Genomic DNA, 17451 nt, shown 5'->3' on the forward strand with positions numbered 1-17451 from the left:
ATGATATCATTCAAAATGTCATTTCGAATAAGTAACTTATCCTCCTGTAACATTTTTGTTTTAAAATCAGCTACGTTGGCATACTGTACATACATACATGATTAGTTAGATTAGCAGTATGAGAGTTGTGTGGAAGAGTTTAAGTGCCAGTTCTAGTGCTAGCTCTTTGTAAAGCGTGGCTGTCAACAACAAATAATCTTTTTATTAGGAACAAACCTGCCTCCTGCATGAACAAACTGTCCGTAGCTAGTCCATCACAATGGTGGTACTTGCAGAGCTTGATATTTTCTGAGGTGGTACATGATGTAAAACGTTTGAGAACATTGATTCGTAACTCTGTGCATATTATGAATTCATCATAGGTATACTTCTATTATAAAAAACAGGTGTGACCCAAAGCAAATTTTTACAGTTCAAGTCTATTCTGAACGCTGTCCAAACACTGGGGACCTACACTCAATACTGTGGCTGCATTCAGAGCACTGAAGCTGCTGCTGCTGTTCTGCTGGCATGCAGTAGACTGTAGACACAGAGTTAGTAGTGCAAGTCCAAAGTTACAATACATTGTCATGTAACGAGTTATTACTATTGTTGACAGCCCTTTTAAGGTGCGATGTGATTGGAACTAGGAGAATTCATTGAGTTATTTCTCATGCAGCCAGACTGGTCTATATGAGAGCAGAGGATGCTGTCGCTACACAGGCCTAGCTAACTGACAGGGCCATGGCCCGGCCTGCTGTGTCCCGACAGGGAGAGACGCAGGGAAGGTGAGCAGGAAGGAGAAGCTCGAGGAGGACAGGGAGGAGTACAGAGTCATGTCCTTGCTTTGAACCAGCCTCCATTTCTGCTAACTTCCCAAAAATAACCTCTGGAATGCCGTGCATGTGAGGCATAAATAACCCTGAGTGACAGTTAAATACAGGGCGATGCTCAGTGATACGGTGCTCCCTCCGCTCGTCTCCATTCAGGAGGATTTTCAGGAACATATTGAATGGCTCTGGCTCCACAAGCTGAGAATCCGAAGAGGATTTTCACACCCCGCCCACCCCACCCCTCCCCTTTTATCATTGTCGTCTTTGAGGAGCAGGGGTGCAGGGGGGCGGCGAGGTGCCAGGGACACCCCCCGCGCCAGACACAGCGAACGGGTACAAACGCTTGGCACAGTGAGGCTACGAATTTGCCAACAGGCACTCTGGCAACCATCGACTCTGAAGGTTCAGTGAGAGGTGAATCATCACTCACCAACAGTAAACACAGGAACACACTGCATGAACAGTACACACTGCCGCGAGCTGCAACTGCAAATATCATCAGCTGGAAATTACAAACCAAACTAATGTAATTTATGTTAAGTACTAGCTTTTGATAATATTTGTGGGAACTGAAGCTGCTGGAAGCAAGTGGTTACAAGTACGTTAATGCCAATTTCTGTCATCAGTTGTTACTTGCATATAAAACATATAATTCATTAGTGAAATCATTCTCAGGACTTTTCTTAAAGGACCATACCACTGGTCTTATATAAACACAGCTACTTCTTCCTGTTCATTGTAAGAGACTGTGACAATCAAGTCCAATCAAATTCACCAATAATAACTAATAAAAATAACTTTATTTGTATAGCACTTTTTAAAAATCATGTTTAGTGCTTTACATACAAACAAAAAATAGCTGCAAAAAAAATATGATTAAGAGCAATATATGAGGTAGACAGAATTCAACCAAAAACACACCAGCAATAAGTTTCTTTAAACCAGTGGTTCCCAACCCAGGGGTCGGGATCCCCACTAGGGTTCACCAAAGCATCACGGAGGGTCGCGAGGTCTTCTTGATTTTAAGGAGTCTAAGACAACTTTTAAATACACAGGCCTATGTAGGCCTATATCTCAGCATTTCGTCTAATTCTGTGAATAAAACTAAATTAAATATATAAATATGATTGTTAAAAAATACACTATACAGATTTAGAATTGTCAGAAAATGTACCTCTGATGTAATATTTACAAAAAATAATCTGCTCAAAATTCATCTAAACCGCTCCGCTAACTTCCTGTAGTTACTGTGTTCACTATTTGTGTTTATTGTACAGTTTATCAGTTGTTCTGTACTGTTACATAGTCAGGGATCCTCAGTTTACTCAATGATAGAAAATGGGTCCCTTAAGGAAAAAGGTTGGAAACCAGTGCTCTAAATAAAAGGCTCTCCTTATCACGCATGTGATCCTACTGTCATCATGTTTTGCCATCACAATTGTTCATACAATAACCATCTGCAGTTAAATACCACCACAGTGGCATAAATAAATTGCGTAATTTCTGGACGCGCCCTCTGTTGAATTCAGGTGACATAGTATAAAGAGTGAGAAAGTCTGCGGGGTGGATGAATGGCTCAAACAAACACAGGACTTTAACCCAGGAGACTGCTGTCTATGTCTTATGTGAACCCAAAAGCAAACTATTTATTTTAATGTACTGTGCATCCAGTAATGATCGTGAAAGGGGAACCTGAGGAACATCTGACTGCGGTGGAGTATTGTCTGTTTAAATGAATGAGTGGTGTGGAGTCAGTGGGCAGACGTTACTCTTTTCATCAGGGCAGGACAACTCTTAACAAAACTGGAAACGTAAAGAAAACATTGTTTAAAGATGCTCTGCTTCTGAAATACTTCCAGTGGACGTTTGATCCGCAGCACAACCAGAATGTGATACAACCACTACCGTGGGCTGGGATTGGTGCTTTCAAGAGCTTTGTTTCAGTCGCTGAACAGCAGAGCAAGAAATAACCAAATTCATATCATCTTTTTCACATTTATGTTTGCCTTTTTTTTCTCTTTTGGATTAAATTTTCCAGGAATGCACCTTATGCAGGATTTTCTGCAGACCACTCTGACTTCAGACATTCAAACATCCTTTAACATTGGACCACGGAGAGTTTTAGAAATCATCTCTGCTTGCAATTCCAGCAATGCCAGTTTGGCAAAAAGATCATACCAGAACATTTTTCAATTATGTATTATACCCATATAAAGCAAGTTGACTTTCAAAAGCCCCTAACACCAATGACTGTACATACGTGAATCTGAATATATTTTAGAATGATAGGAATGGCTATGGTCATTCAGAGTCTAACTTATCCTTGGCCTGTCAGGTGTCTTTGATATTGAAAGTGCTGCAGGGGTGAAACTGCCATACAGGTTGTAATTAAACAGAGGATCAAACTCTGATCAACTGACTCAGACTCACCATAATTAGTGACTTGACTCAGCTCTCAGCAGGAAAAAGAACATAAGCAGCATGAGTATGTTCATCTGCTGTTAACTAGACTTACTCAAGTTTAGTTCATTAAGGCAGCCTACTTTCTGTCTCACTGCTGAGTGGGGAGTGTATTTGAACACAATTTTCTGACGCGGTTGCTTTGATTACCGTCTGAAAAGCCTAAAACAGAAAGAAATCAACTCATTTAAGAAGTGAAGGATGAGGAAGAGAGAATGATTAAGGCGGAGTAAAAGAAGTGAGGAAAGAGAAAAATAATTGAGAGAGAAAATGGGCCGTTTGTCTCTGCTCCTGTTATAGTCACCATTAGAACTACTGCACAACCATTATGTCAAATATAAATCCACATTTAAGAAAGTTTGACAGCGACTTTGCTGCTGTGGAAGGAGTACCACCACCTGTGCTCTTCCATGTGGAGACAGCAACGACAGCAGGAAAAAGTGCACCACTGAGCTAAAACCACCTTACAGAAATACACCAGCTTTACAAGATACAAGCTCTGTTTTATATTTGCTGTTATATATTTGGTTCTTTAAGTGTGGTCAGACTCAACACGAAGCAAATTTTAGGGGGTTTAAAGGCAGATTATACTAGAAAAGAAGCAGGGAATGAAAAGCGAGAGCTAGAGAGAAAAACCCAGGCTCTCACTTCCACACAGCCGCCGATCACAGCGTTAAGTTAGTGTCCTAATTCCACACAGTACCCTAATTCAGCACAACCATAACCCTAACTCTTTTGGTGTTTTTTATCCTTTTTAACAAGGACATTTTCAGAGCTGTTTCCTTAATGTTAAGCTGTTTTCTTAGTTAAGACAAAAATCAGAAGTGCCAGTACTCAGTACTGGTGAGTACCAGCCCATTTTAAGCACTGTGGTCGACCATCAATCACTTCTGAGGAAGCATACTGGCAGATTTAAAGCTGACTGCATACAACGTCAACAAAAAGATAGATGTTCTAGTTGGAACATGAGTTATAAATGTTGAATGGAAAAAGCTTATTTCAAGGTTTTATGGATCTACTTCATAAACGTACAGAGACCCAGATGAACTGAGAGATCAGAATGTAAGGAACAAACAGTTCAATGTCTGTACATTCTGTACAATGGCTGACTGCACAAATAGTCCAGTGATCAAATTCAATAACTCCAGGCTAAAATATGATTTGCATTCTGTTTGAAGATTTAAGGTGTGTTGGGGAGTGCAGCGCCCACTTTATTATAACAATGCAATAAAGTTTAAGATAACTGCAGGGTTAGCATACTTCATCGTAGGTAAAAAGGGCACTTACAGTGCATTAACTTAATCTCTGATTTACTCATGACCCATCTCCTTTTGAGTTTCTGGTGGGAACATTGATTTTATTGGACTTGGTTGGTGAATCAAATAAAAAAAACACTGAATTACAAAATTTAAAAAAATCACTCATATACTTTATATTTTAATGCATTATCTGGTATGCAAAGTCCAAATCATCCAGTTTGAAATTTGTTCTCAGCTCAAAATGATAAGTACAGTCATGACCTACTCTCTGTTAAAAGTGTCCTGACATAACTTTGGCTAGGATTTGGCGCTTTTAAATAAAATTTAATAAAATAAATAAATTAAATAAATATACAGACTATGCATATTTGTCATTCATTTTCCCAAACAGGTTACGTTGTGATATCCGGGAGATTAAGATCAAAATATTCCTCATGCATAAAGAAAGATGGTCTGACAACTACGGTGTGGAACTGTATGTGGACATTACCATTAGCCATAGAGACCGACAGGTTTAATGCTTCCCCCTGAGAAGGACAGACTGTTGTGTAGAATGAGGTTCTTTTTTTGTGTTTCTGTCTTGTCTACAATGACGGAAAGGATGTACCTTTTAGGAAAATGTCCTCCATTTCTGCTTGATGATTATTAAAAGCTCAAATTGTGGGTCAGGAAGGGAACTTTTTTTTGTAGCAGATATTATTTGCCAAGCTTGCGAGTGAAGACACAATACTTTAACATAAGAGCTCTAACATAACATTTAATTTTGTAATGAAATGTTTGACCACTTCAGCTGTACTTTTGGTGAAGGTTGAGCGCAAAAATAATAAAAAATCAAATGTCAAAATATGTGAGTAGTTTGCTTGTTTATTATCTGACATAGAAATCAACATGACGCAGATTTTTGGTTTCAGTCCAAAACAGTCTCTATCAATTTCCAAAATCTCATTTCAGTCCAACAACATTAGCACTATGTGACCTGCCCTGAATTGGGAAATCCCAATCATTCAGAGCTGTGAGAAGGTGTAAAACAAACGCCATGTATGTGTAAATGCTGTCTGACCTTTAAACTCAGGCGGCAGCGAGCGAGCAGGGGCTGACAAAGAGTACGAGCAGTTTACCACAGCAGCAAGCCTGCGACAGACACATTACAGCACATGAATATGCCAGAGTATTAAGTAACCAAGAGGATTATTCAGATGAGAATGAGAGTAATTTGCATTGCAAATTAAAACAGTATTTAAAGCAGAGTAACATGCCCTTCAAATAACTTCTGCAGCATAAAAATCCCAGTTCTCCTCCCTGTTAAAATAGTTATAAGGTGGAAGTGCAGCACATGAAAGAGCCGGCGCGTCCACACTGAACATCACCATCACACTGAATTATCATCGACTCAGCCTCCCCCTCTTAGATACGGCAGACTGTGTCATAATCATTTCATGGACAGTTTTGTAAGGGAATTCAACATGTGATTAATTCATTAAAATCACTGTGTTCCTCCCGCAGGTTAAATAGCTTAAAGAATCAATAAGCCCTTGTGACGAACTGCGTGGTGCGAAGATGCACAGTCATGCAGTGTGGTGAGCTTGGATTTCTGCCATGAAGTTGTTTTTTTATCAACATTGTTTTTGTTGAACACATCTGCAAACTGCAAATGTTCTACTGAACGTATGTGCTAAAAAAAATCAATAAAATAACAAATATGGAAATTATTGGTTAAATATTGAAGGATAAGGATGGTGTTTTTCTACATTTTTGTTATCAGTGCAATGAGTCTGCTTCTTAAAAATCAGATTTCCCTGTCCTCAGTGGCTTCAGCCCAAATCCCATTGGTTCATACTGAAGAAATCTTAAATATATAGTTTAATTTAGTAATTTCCTAAAACAACTGCTCACTGTATCAAACATTACTCAAACAGGAGGAAATAGTGCATTTAATGAATCCACATTTGGTGCTCTAAAGTATTTGGGGCAGCAAATATGTGGGATTGAGTCAGAATAAACACAAAGTGTGTATGTGTGTTCGTGGTAATGAAGGACCACGTCAGCCAGTGCAACAGTGTGGTGTTATTAATAGTTTTTGGACAACAATGGAGCTCTATGGCACAGAGGAAGAGGATTTATCAGGCTTTGATACACATACACACACACACACACACATACACGCACACACACACACTCACACACACACACAATACTTGTTAGTAGATACGTTCGTTATTGGTCTGACTCTGGGTCTTTTAATGGGATTTGCTGACAAGAAGAACCATATATAATAGCACCAGACGTTTTCTTTTAAGAAGTCAACAGTGACATGAGATGGGACATGTTTAAAGAGCCTTGCACAGGGCGCCTGGTTAGCTTAGTCGGTAGAGCTGGCGACCCATATACAGAGTTGCTGCAGCGGCCCGGGTTTGAATCCGACCTGTGGCCCTTTGCCGCGTGTCATCCCCTCTCTCTACCCCCCCCCTTCCTGCCAATCTTCAGCTGTCTCTATCAAATAAAGGCATGAAAAGACCCAAAAAAAAGAGCCTTGCTTGATTACCTCCTTATGAGTTCTACATGATACAAGGACCCAAACAGCAGAATCTACATAGTGAAAAAATAAAGGAATCAAAGGCTTTGTTAATGTTTTCTTTTGTAATGATAGATAGATAGACTGTACGTGTAAAAAGAGAGATTTGGATGAATTTTGAGCACGTTATTTCTTTTTATACCATTCTGTTTTTATTTTTTATTTTATTTTATCTATGTATTTATTTCTAACAATGGGGGGTCCCTACCCCCAGGTTGGATCACTGATTTAAACCATCCATCCATCTTTGTTTATGTTCACATTTTAATTACAGTTGGATAAGCCAAAACTTTTATATTTTAGCTGCCTTTCTGAGCACTGCTGAAGTAATGTTGGTTACCATTGTTTTGTTATTATTGTAGAGATGTCAATCCAAGCATGTTTTAATAGATCCCTATTGGCTAAAATAAAACAGATCAAAGTCTGATCCTGCCTTCACTGAACTCTTACTGTGTTTTGTCTATCTGCTCTCCTTTAACACAGCTCTTCAGTGCAGCATCACAGTGCATGTGTGAGTGAAAATGAGTGTGTGTGACTGGAAAATGATTTGGTCACACCAGTGAGTGACTCTGCTCTGACACCCGGATTGGCAAAATACACAGATCTACTGAGATCCAACAGTAACGAGTTTATTCTCTCTCCTATCTCTGGCTAATTAGCAGAGCAGTGTACAAAACATTCAGCTAGCACTACCTGAAAAGTCCTGCAGCTTTTCAATTTTAACTGACACTGTCACTTATACCAGTTACAATGACAAATGTTTTAGGCAGCAGGTCATACAAGCTGTCACTAATTAATGTTAATTTTGTGAATAACTTTTTAACAAGCCAAAATAAAAATAAAAACTACTTGTCAGACTCTGCATGTTCTGTGTCTATACACAGTTCTATACTGCAGTTCCAACAACTCAACAAAGTGAGACGTCTTCTCTCTAGCGTATCACTCCACGTCCATTTCAGGAGAAACATTTTCCAGTTGAACTTTCATTCATATCATTGCAATAATTTAACCTTAAATTAAATAATTTTGACCCTTCAGTAGTTGGATGAAGAAACTTAAAATTAAGAAATGTAGCTACACATTATTTCAGTGTGTCAAATATGATTAAAGCAGCACTATATTGTATCAGCATTTCAGATCACACTGTGAAATAACTTGGAGCAGAATTAAGACGGTTAAAAAATACTGTTAGCATAACATTAGCTAACAACTAGCTAACTAACAATTTTTGTCAATAAGCTAGCTTGTTGGCTAGTGTTTTGCTTTTATGTAAAATGCAGGAAAGGAGAAAGTGGACAGAGGTTCTGACTGAGGCCTGCTCAACTGTTATTGGAGCACAGAGCAAGAGGGGGCGGGGCTTAGGAAAGTTAAATTACGTTCCCTTACAAACATATACAATTAAATAAATCTGTTCAGTATTGAACATATTTTTAAGGACACATTTGCTGCCATTGTTTCTCCAAAATCCTGTTGTTACAAAGCCTGGCAAATAATTTGTGAATGAATTTGTATTCATATTTTGCATTGCAAATTTGTATTTTCTATTGTACATTTCTTGATTCATAATGCTATGCAAGATTCTACTTCAGAAGAAGAACTATAGAATTATACCTCAAATACACCCGTCCTCAGTCAGGGAATGATTCAAAACAATTGAATTTGGGAAAATATGATGCACAAAGTCTTCTTTTTTCTGGGTTGTTGTTTCGACACCACACCCATTCTCCCTCCATTGTCATCAGTGACAGCTCCTTATCTGGCTAATAAAGCATAGCAAACACGCTGATGCAATTTTTACATAAGGTTCATGGTAACAAATCAGTATGCCAGCTAAGTTCAGTCTTCCAGTGAACAAGATATCTTTCATTCATTATTGATGTTGTGTGAGAGGAGCTTTCCCCTGAAGGCACACTAGGATTCCCATAGCCAGACTCGGCATCAAAGGCTTCTCTATAATCTTGTCTTCTCTTTTCCCACCCCTCCACTCCCTGACTCTCCACATTACATGGTCCATCTTACTCATTTACTGCTTTCCCTCGCCATACGTGTTTAATTATGCTATCACTTGTAGTAGATAATATGATAGCAGGATGAACAGTGCAACGCCTGCTATTTGTGATATCCCTATTAAGAGCTAAATTTCCATGTATAAGAGCATTGATCGCACATGGATGGATTATAATGTGGAACATTGTTTCATCACTTACTAATGTACAGTGCACATTAGCACACTGTGTAGCTTGACTGGTAAAGCAACCTGCCAGGATCAGGTGTTTGACTCTATAGACTAGGGTACTAAAGTGTCAGGTATACTTATGCATTACAGTGTTGCTGCAGCCCCAACAGAGATGTCAACAGACTTTTTTCACAACACTATTAATATGAAACAGCAGGGTAAACACAGGTGTTACCAGTGACACTAATTAAAGAGGAACTTCGGCAGATTTTTACCCTAGTCTTGATCGCTAGATGTCACCGAGTACTGTTCGATAGGAAAAACAACGACCAAAACCGGTGCTAGCAAACTGGAGATCCTGCAGCTAATGGCCAGAGCTCCCAGTTAGTTATAATACACTTCTTGGGGGCATATCCTAGAGAGTGCCTTTTGCTCCTCTTAACAGACACAAAATGCAATTAAAATGTCTGTGCAACATGATCAGGGCCCTTACGCGACATACAACATGCATTTCCAACTCATACGTTGTGCAGAAAAGTACTGTCACCTACGTGTTTTTCCATCGCTCGCTTCACCGAAAGCCCAGAAGGGTCGATCACGGAGATAATGCCTTAGCGACGAAAACTTGAAGTTTATTTCCCCCTCAAAAATGTCAATGTCTTCACACACTACGCTCCGATCTGCACACTACAACTTCCTGCAACTACTGAATTCCCACGGGACTTCAGCGTGAGTCTCGTGATCGACTCTTCTGGGCTTTTGCGAAGCGAGCGATGGAAAAACAGGTAGGTGACAGTACTTGTAAACTTTGAATTTAAATGGTTTCTGCACAATGTATGAGTTGAAAACACATGTTGTTGTCATGTAAGGGCCCTGATCATGTTGCACAGACATTTTAATTGCATTTTGTGTCTGTTAAGAGGAGCAAAAGGCACTCTTTAGGATATGCCCCCAAGAAGTGCATTATAACTAACTGGGAGCTCTGGCCATTAGCTGCAGGATCTCCAGTTTGCTAGCACCGGTTTTGGTCGTTGTTTTTCCTATCGACAGTACTCGGTGACATCTAGCGATCAAGACTAGGGTAAAAAATCTGCCGAAGTTCCCCTTTAAGGTTCTGTTCCATTCAGGTCAAACAGAGTCAGGGTGCTGCTATTGTGCATTTTGGCTCACTGGACCGGCTCTGCTACACTAAATAGATCCTTAATTAGTATCATTGGGAACACCCACAATTGTTAAGTCTCATTCCCAGGTTGTCAAATAGCAATACTTTGGGTCCTAAAGCATCTGTTTACCCTACTATTTATTGTCAAAATGGTTGCTGAGAAAAAGTGTGTAGCAAATTATTTTTTGTCGCGTCTGAATTCGGAGGATGACTTCTTTAAATGTGGTTGAGGTTCAGCAGCATTTTAGTGATTCAGAATCCTTCCAAATCTAATCAAAGGAACTAAATATAAAACTAAACTAACTATACTAAAACTTAAAGATTCAATTTAGATCTGTTATCACCTTTTCCTGGCTGAAGCTGCTTAAACACTGGAGGTGAAGTGACAGGCCAAATCACCTCTACTACATGAAAATGTCATAAACTTGAAAACTTGTTACTTGCTAATGTTAAGTTGCTCAAAATCATACTAATTAATTAACTTGCAAATTTGTTAATTGCTAACGTTACTTGAAAACTTGTAACTTGTTAATATTAATGAACTTGAAAACTTACTTACTTACTAAATATTTTGATAAGAGATTTGTTAGCATCAGAGATAACCAAGTCTGAACAGAAAATTGTAACCAGCCATTGTGTGATATTGCGCTATAATAATAAACCAGACTTTGGAACACAGGCTGTCTTAATGGATCCATCAGCAATGTCAAGTTCTTAACGCTCCTATGAATGTATCCATCAAATATGGCCTTCTTCTGTCAGAATTTTAAAAGACATGATATGTGTCCTTTGTAGCTCTCAGTACTCCAGAAGTTCAAATCTGGAACTTAAATGATGCCTTAATGAAACATTTTTTGTACACAATGCCTCAGTCCTTCAATAGCCAGATAAAAAGGCCCTTTCTGTCCTTACCTCAAATACTTTCTGAACAACCCTGTCTCCAAGAACGTTTGTACATAACTAAATTGTTGTCATAATTCCGTTGTAGTGAAAAAATAATACATTGGCGTATTGGAGTGCAGGACTGTCACCACAGTCCAGGGTTTGTGTCCAGACTCCTGCAACAAAGTCCATTCAGAAAAACAGAAAAACAATACAAATCAGATCTGAACAATAAATCAGAACTGAGTGCTAACCCTTGCAATGTAAACACAGGCAAAAGCACTTTGATTAAAATTAACAACATTTCTCAATTATGTTAATAGAAAATGTAATTTGGTCTGCTTTACATTTCTGTCTAACCGTATTTGCTGATGCAAATTAGTTGTATATAAATGTAATTTCTCAGAGACAGGGCTGTTCCTGAAATGTGACATGGTTAAGTTTACTGCTCATTAGGGGGGGGAATCTTTTGGCACGATTCGATTTGATTCGATTGCGATTCAGAGGTCAACGATTCGATTCTAAACCGATTATCGATGCATCTCGATGCAACAATTTTTTAATGTACATTTTTATGGGTGATTTTAGAATATATATATACATCTGAGTTTGCTACTCAGAGTTTGCTAATCACTTCCTACTACTTTTGTGATATTTATTAAAGACAATCAACAGATGAATTACCTTCTCTATATTTTATTAGAGAAAAAGCTTTTCTTGTCACAAATATGACTTTCTATGAACAATGCAGCTTGGATTTTAACACAATATGGAAGTATGTTCATTTTTCTTTTCTTTCTAATCTTTCTTTTCTATGTCATTAAAGAAAAAGCTGCTCTTAGTCAATTATAAAAATAAGACTTCAAACACGAAATCCTCCTGTTATTGGTAATAAGTAGCATATCCCTGAGACAAAAAAAAACCCCTTTATGCTACACAATTTTATCACAGACAGAGTATTGTCTTAAATCCATTGCAATACATTTCGCAATGGATTTAGTAATCTGTTTGGCCCTATCCGAGTTCGGTGGCAGCTGTTCCACTGCCTGCTCAATTGTCCTCTGGCTGCCATCAGGAACAGGTCGCTTTTCCCCCAACTCTGAGTGGTGTCTAGAAATGTGGTTTCGCAGATTGGTTGTATTTCTGAAGTATTTAATTTGACTTCCACACACCTTACACACAGTGTAGGTCTTGTCCATCTTCCCATCGACCTCATAGAACCCAAAATGCTGCCATATCACAGCTTTTAAAGAAGCTGGTGCAGGCTGTATAGGTTTGTCGCTCGCAGCCATTTTTTTGGCAGGCAGAAAGGAAAGTATTCTGTAGCACTCTGCAGCAGGCGAACAGAATGTTGCAGCATGCGAACTAATGTAATTTTTAAAATTCCGATTATTAACTTATCTGCATCAAGACTGAATCGTTCTAGAGAGAATCGCGACGCATCGAAGAATCAATTGTTTTTCCCACCCCTACTGCTCATGCCAGTATTTTTTACTTTTAGTTTAAAACAAACAAACATCCAGTTAAAAACAGCCTAGTGTCTTAAGTAACCTAACACATTTCAAAGTGAGACTGAAAAATGCAACTTTATACAAGTAATGTTAACTTCATTAATCCAATCCATTTTTCAAAATCCTCCTGAAGACATTTTAAGACAGATTTTTGAAGCAGAAGTATAACACTTAATGCTTCCAGAGGTAGACGTTCCATTATTTAGAGCAAGCCATTGAATCTGTGTTCACTGAAAACCTTAGTTTTAGTTAGTTACTTTATTGCAGTGACAAAGAAACCCAATTTGTCATTTAGCTTCTGTAACCTACATACTGAACAACTGGCTCTCTGCTTGAGAAGAAAAAAGCTTGATTGCAAGTCTACTGTTGGACGGATGGTTCTACGTCTGTGATTAACAAGGCTGCCAAAGTTTGGGGTTCCATTCCCCAGAGCAAGGCACAGACGCCAGGGTTCCCATCCTGGTATGCAGGGAGTGGGAATGTCTCCAAATCATTGCATCGTACTGCTGTTAATAGCAGCCCGCAACATGTATTCATCATTAGGAGCAATTGCAGTCAATCTCTTTCTGACATAATATTTGGCTTCCTGACACCTCTGCTCCTCCCCTTCACCTTGAGATGTGTAGAGGGGAAGATGGTGAGGACTCGGCGGTGTTCGTTAAGCAGCGAGTGGAGGCTCTCGGTGGGGCAGGATGGAGCTGTCACCCCCTCACAGGCAGTTAGCCTCAGCGCACACCCTGGGTGCTAACACAGCTGCTACAGGAAACAAAGGGCAAAGATACTGAAGTGACAGGAGGGGGAGAGGGAAATAATACCATACTGTACATACACTTTTGCTTCTACATGATGTCAAATCTTTTATAGTCATCCAGTGATCCACTGCAGTAAAGCTTTTCTGACAAAAACAATCAAAAATAACAATTTTGTCAATGGTCAAAGTATTGAATGTTTTCCACATTAAATATTTTTTAACACTGCATATGTGTGCATATCTTTGCCATTTAACTTGTTATGAGTTCATAGATACAAATACTTGACTGTGCTTCTTGCAGCCATTTTCTTGTCATGCTATATTTAGTCTTTGAGCACAAGGGACTACTGTTTTCTCTGAAAATGATAGAAAATGCTCTGAATAAGCAGTAAAAATTTAGGGATTTTTATTATTTTCAGTACATTCTTAAGTACCTCTTACACACACACACAAAGGAAATTTCTAATTTTCAGTTGCAGGCACAAATGGGTAAAGAAGGACTTAATAAAGGCCCATTAGAAAATAGGCTATAAAAATGATGTTGACACAGGGACGTTCTGAGACAGGACCACAAGATTAGATAATATAGCAGGACCCTTATATTGTACTTGAAGTGGAGCAAATTCCAAATTTACACTTGAAGGTTTATTCCTGACCTTGACAAAATATTGTCCCCTCAAGTTTCCTGTTCTCACTTGTTCTGGGTCTTTCAACAATATCCAGTTTGCCCACAAAACTGATGTTCAAAAGCTCCATTACTCATTAGTTTCTCGTCAGTGTTGGCATAACGGTTTAGCTCAACTTTAAGTAAGGGGACCATGAGTCTTAGCTTTGCAATTAATCATATGACACACTCCCAGCTGACAAACAGCGGACCTGTGGAGCCTTGAAACACATCAGTGACTCAAAACCGAGCATCAGTGTAACCCTAATGTGCACCCTGGTATATGGCACACAGCACAAATTAGAATTCAACACTTATTCCTCAAACACCATTGAGTCATTTGAAGCCCACACTCTCTGACAGCGCAGTGAAGTGTATTCTAGCACTGTAATAAGGTTGAATCTGTTTTTTAAAGAGGCCCAAGCTTCATCTTTCTGAAGACTTAAATGGGATGAGACGGAGAAGCAACAGAGACTTGTCTTTGAAACTCAGCTGAGCATCTCTGACTACAGCGAGCCGCCCTTCAGAATGTCACACAGCACTGTGATAGATCTCCTCTTATCCCTGAGAGCATTTTGCCACCTACTGACTGTTGGTGGTAATCACATGACCAATCACAGTTCACCTTCAACCTTCCACACACATGCAGTGGCGCAAGTTTGTGTTATCAGTGATCGAAATCACAATAGAAAAATCCACGATGACAAATGTGAGGAGAGGATGTTTTCCTGTGCACAAATATGAGGATGCTGAGCTTTGAAAAGAGAGGAAGAAAACCTGGAAAAATAATAAAAAGCGGCCACACAGATGAGTAATGTAAATCGTGAGAAAATGAAAATGTATGGAATAATTAAAAAGCTTTGATTTGGGCACAAGGCTCAACATGAAAGTGCTAAAGAAACACTGGAATCGCTGACGGAATTAAGCACATTATTAATGTAGGCTTACTTCAGGCTATTGCATCTCGGAGGTTCATCCTTTGATATCTTCCAAAGTCATTAATATTGCATAGTGTAGCTGAAGTCTTAATCACCAGATCCACCAGTGTATAAAGCACTACCTCTTTTTTTTTATCCGAGAGAGCGGGAGAGAGAGAGGATTTCTCACAGAAATAAGTTGCAGACAATATCAAACCAGCCATCATTTAAACCCAAACTGCCATTGACTTTGAAATCCCCATTGACAGGGTGTCATTCTGTCATGGCTCCGTTTCCCCCTGATGGCATTTCACCGAGGACAATGCTGCGGTGCGCATACAAGTGGGTTAATTAAAAGATTCATAAGTCAATCAGAGAACATTAACATACTCGAGAGTGGTTTCAATGCACAGGGTTGAGCGCGAGAAAACATCAAAGGCTTTAAACTGCAGGCATGAAAGGCATGGGAAATGAGCTTTCAAAAGGAGAGGCAGCGTCAGAGCCTGCAGGAGGAGAGGAGCCTCTCGCTGACTCTCAGGTAGTGGGAGCCTCACACCCCACCGGCTGCAGGAGGAGGAGGAGGAGGAGGAGGAGGAGGGGAGCATAAGAAGAGCTCAAACAATCATGTCTTGTTTTTTTAATCGTCCTCTCTGTTTGTGGATCAGGCTGCATTATTGTTTCTTTTGATGTGTATTTCTATTAAGTCAGTGCTGCTGGGATATGAATGCATGCATTTCCAACTGTATCTGCATTAAAAGCAATTCTCCTTTCTTAAAAACATCAGTCAATTTTTTTTAAATACTAACATGAGAACCTACACTTGCAAAGCACTTACTAACAAATAAAGAAATAAGTATGCAAAGTATGACTGCTGTTGTGTTATTTGATGTGATATGTGCATGCTGGATGCAGGTCGTTCTGTGCAGGTGCCCAAATTGCACTACTGCATGCACTTTGCTGGACTATTTTAACACTGGTCAGTTGTAGGTTGCAACAGGTAAGCACCTTCATATTCACCACTGCCACCTCCCTCATCACCATCATCACCATCATCACCATCTCCATCACCACCATCACCATCACCACCATCTCCATCACCACCATCTCCATCACCACCATCACTAACATCACCGCCATCATCATCATTACCATCTCCATCACCACCATCTCCATCCAAACTGTCTCGCCAACATTCATTCTTGAGCATCACCGGATACAAATAAGAAGAGGCAAGTATGGCCAGGGGCTGAAGTTGGCTGGTTGTTTGTACAAAGCTCTGCCACTTCCACACGCACCAAACCCGCCAGGTGCCGGGATGAAAGCAGCCACGCGTCATACCCTGACCCACTTCACCCTCCGAGACTGAGCTCCGCACATGACAGCTCTGCCGGGCTGCAGCACATTCCCATGTTACACAACTTTTTCTGCTGTGTTTTTCTTTTTCATTTCACGTTTATCAAAAAATATTTATTCGCTAAGAGAGTCATCCGCCGCAGAATTTGCTTCATCCAGACATGACAGCGTGTAGAAACTTACCCGCATCCCGCAGCTGGTCCTGACATCTCTGTTTCAAACTTGTATCCTTTAGTTGCTCCTCGCGCTCGGCGGCTACACTTTTGGCTGAATGCAGCCGGGCAGAGAGGAGAGCCGCCGTTATTTCCTCTTGGGGAGGTGAGGTGAAGTCCTTTTGGCACAGGGTACCCGACCCGACGGCGCGCAGCCGCTGCTCGCAGACGGAGCGCTTTATTATTTCTAACGGGCGCGCGACCGCAACACGGCAATACGGGGTCTAACCCAGCGTGATGGGAGCGCTCGTTAAACTGACACTGTTAACCACATGACACGAGCGTTTAGGTGGCGCTCACCCACACAACACAGTTCATCTTCCCTGGGGAAACATCACAGGAGTCCCTCTGTGTGGCGTGGAGAGCTGTGGGCCGAATTCCGTTTGAAATGTGGGGGTTTAAAGAGCGACGCTTCATGGGGGAAAAGCAGAGACTTGAAAGAAAATGTAAAGATGCTGTCCAGAATCTTCAAGGGCTCCGTGGGATTTCGGCATAATACTGACCCAACAAGCAGAACTTTCTTTCAATAAAATCTCAACTTTTGAAAACTATTACCACAGTCCCTACACTCTCTGCAGTGGCGGACTCAAGCAGTTTGAAGGGCGGGGGCAAAGAAAATAAAAAGGGCACCAGCATGCAGAAACAAACAAACACACACACACACACACACCCACGCCAGTTAACACGTTTTAACACGTTTTGTCCACCACAATGGGCACT

The 17451-nt window shown here is 40.1% G+C and overlaps 1 protein-coding gene across 1 annotated transcript in view; it reads right to left on the reverse strand.

Annotated features, from left to right (window-relative positions):
- Positions 1 to 16912, reverse strand: part of LOC127358027 (retinoic acid receptor beta-like) — a 201657-nt gene extending 184745 nt beyond the window's left edge. Inside the window, exon 1 of the mRNA XM_051390863.1 lies at positions 16703 to 16912. The gene's annotated coding sequence lies outside the window, so the exon portion shown is untranslated. The remainder of the gene's footprint in view (positions 1 to 16702) is intronic.
- Between the last annotated feature and the right edge of the window lie 539 nt (positions 16913 to 17451).

The sequence above is a fragment of the Dicentrarchus labrax genome, unplaced genomic scaffold (assembly GCF_905237075.1).
Source record: "Dicentrarchus labrax unplaced genomic scaffold, dlabrax2021, whole genome shotgun sequence".
Classification (NCBI taxonomy): domain Eukaryota; kingdom Metazoa; phylum Chordata; class Actinopteri; family Moronidae; genus Dicentrarchus; species Dicentrarchus labrax.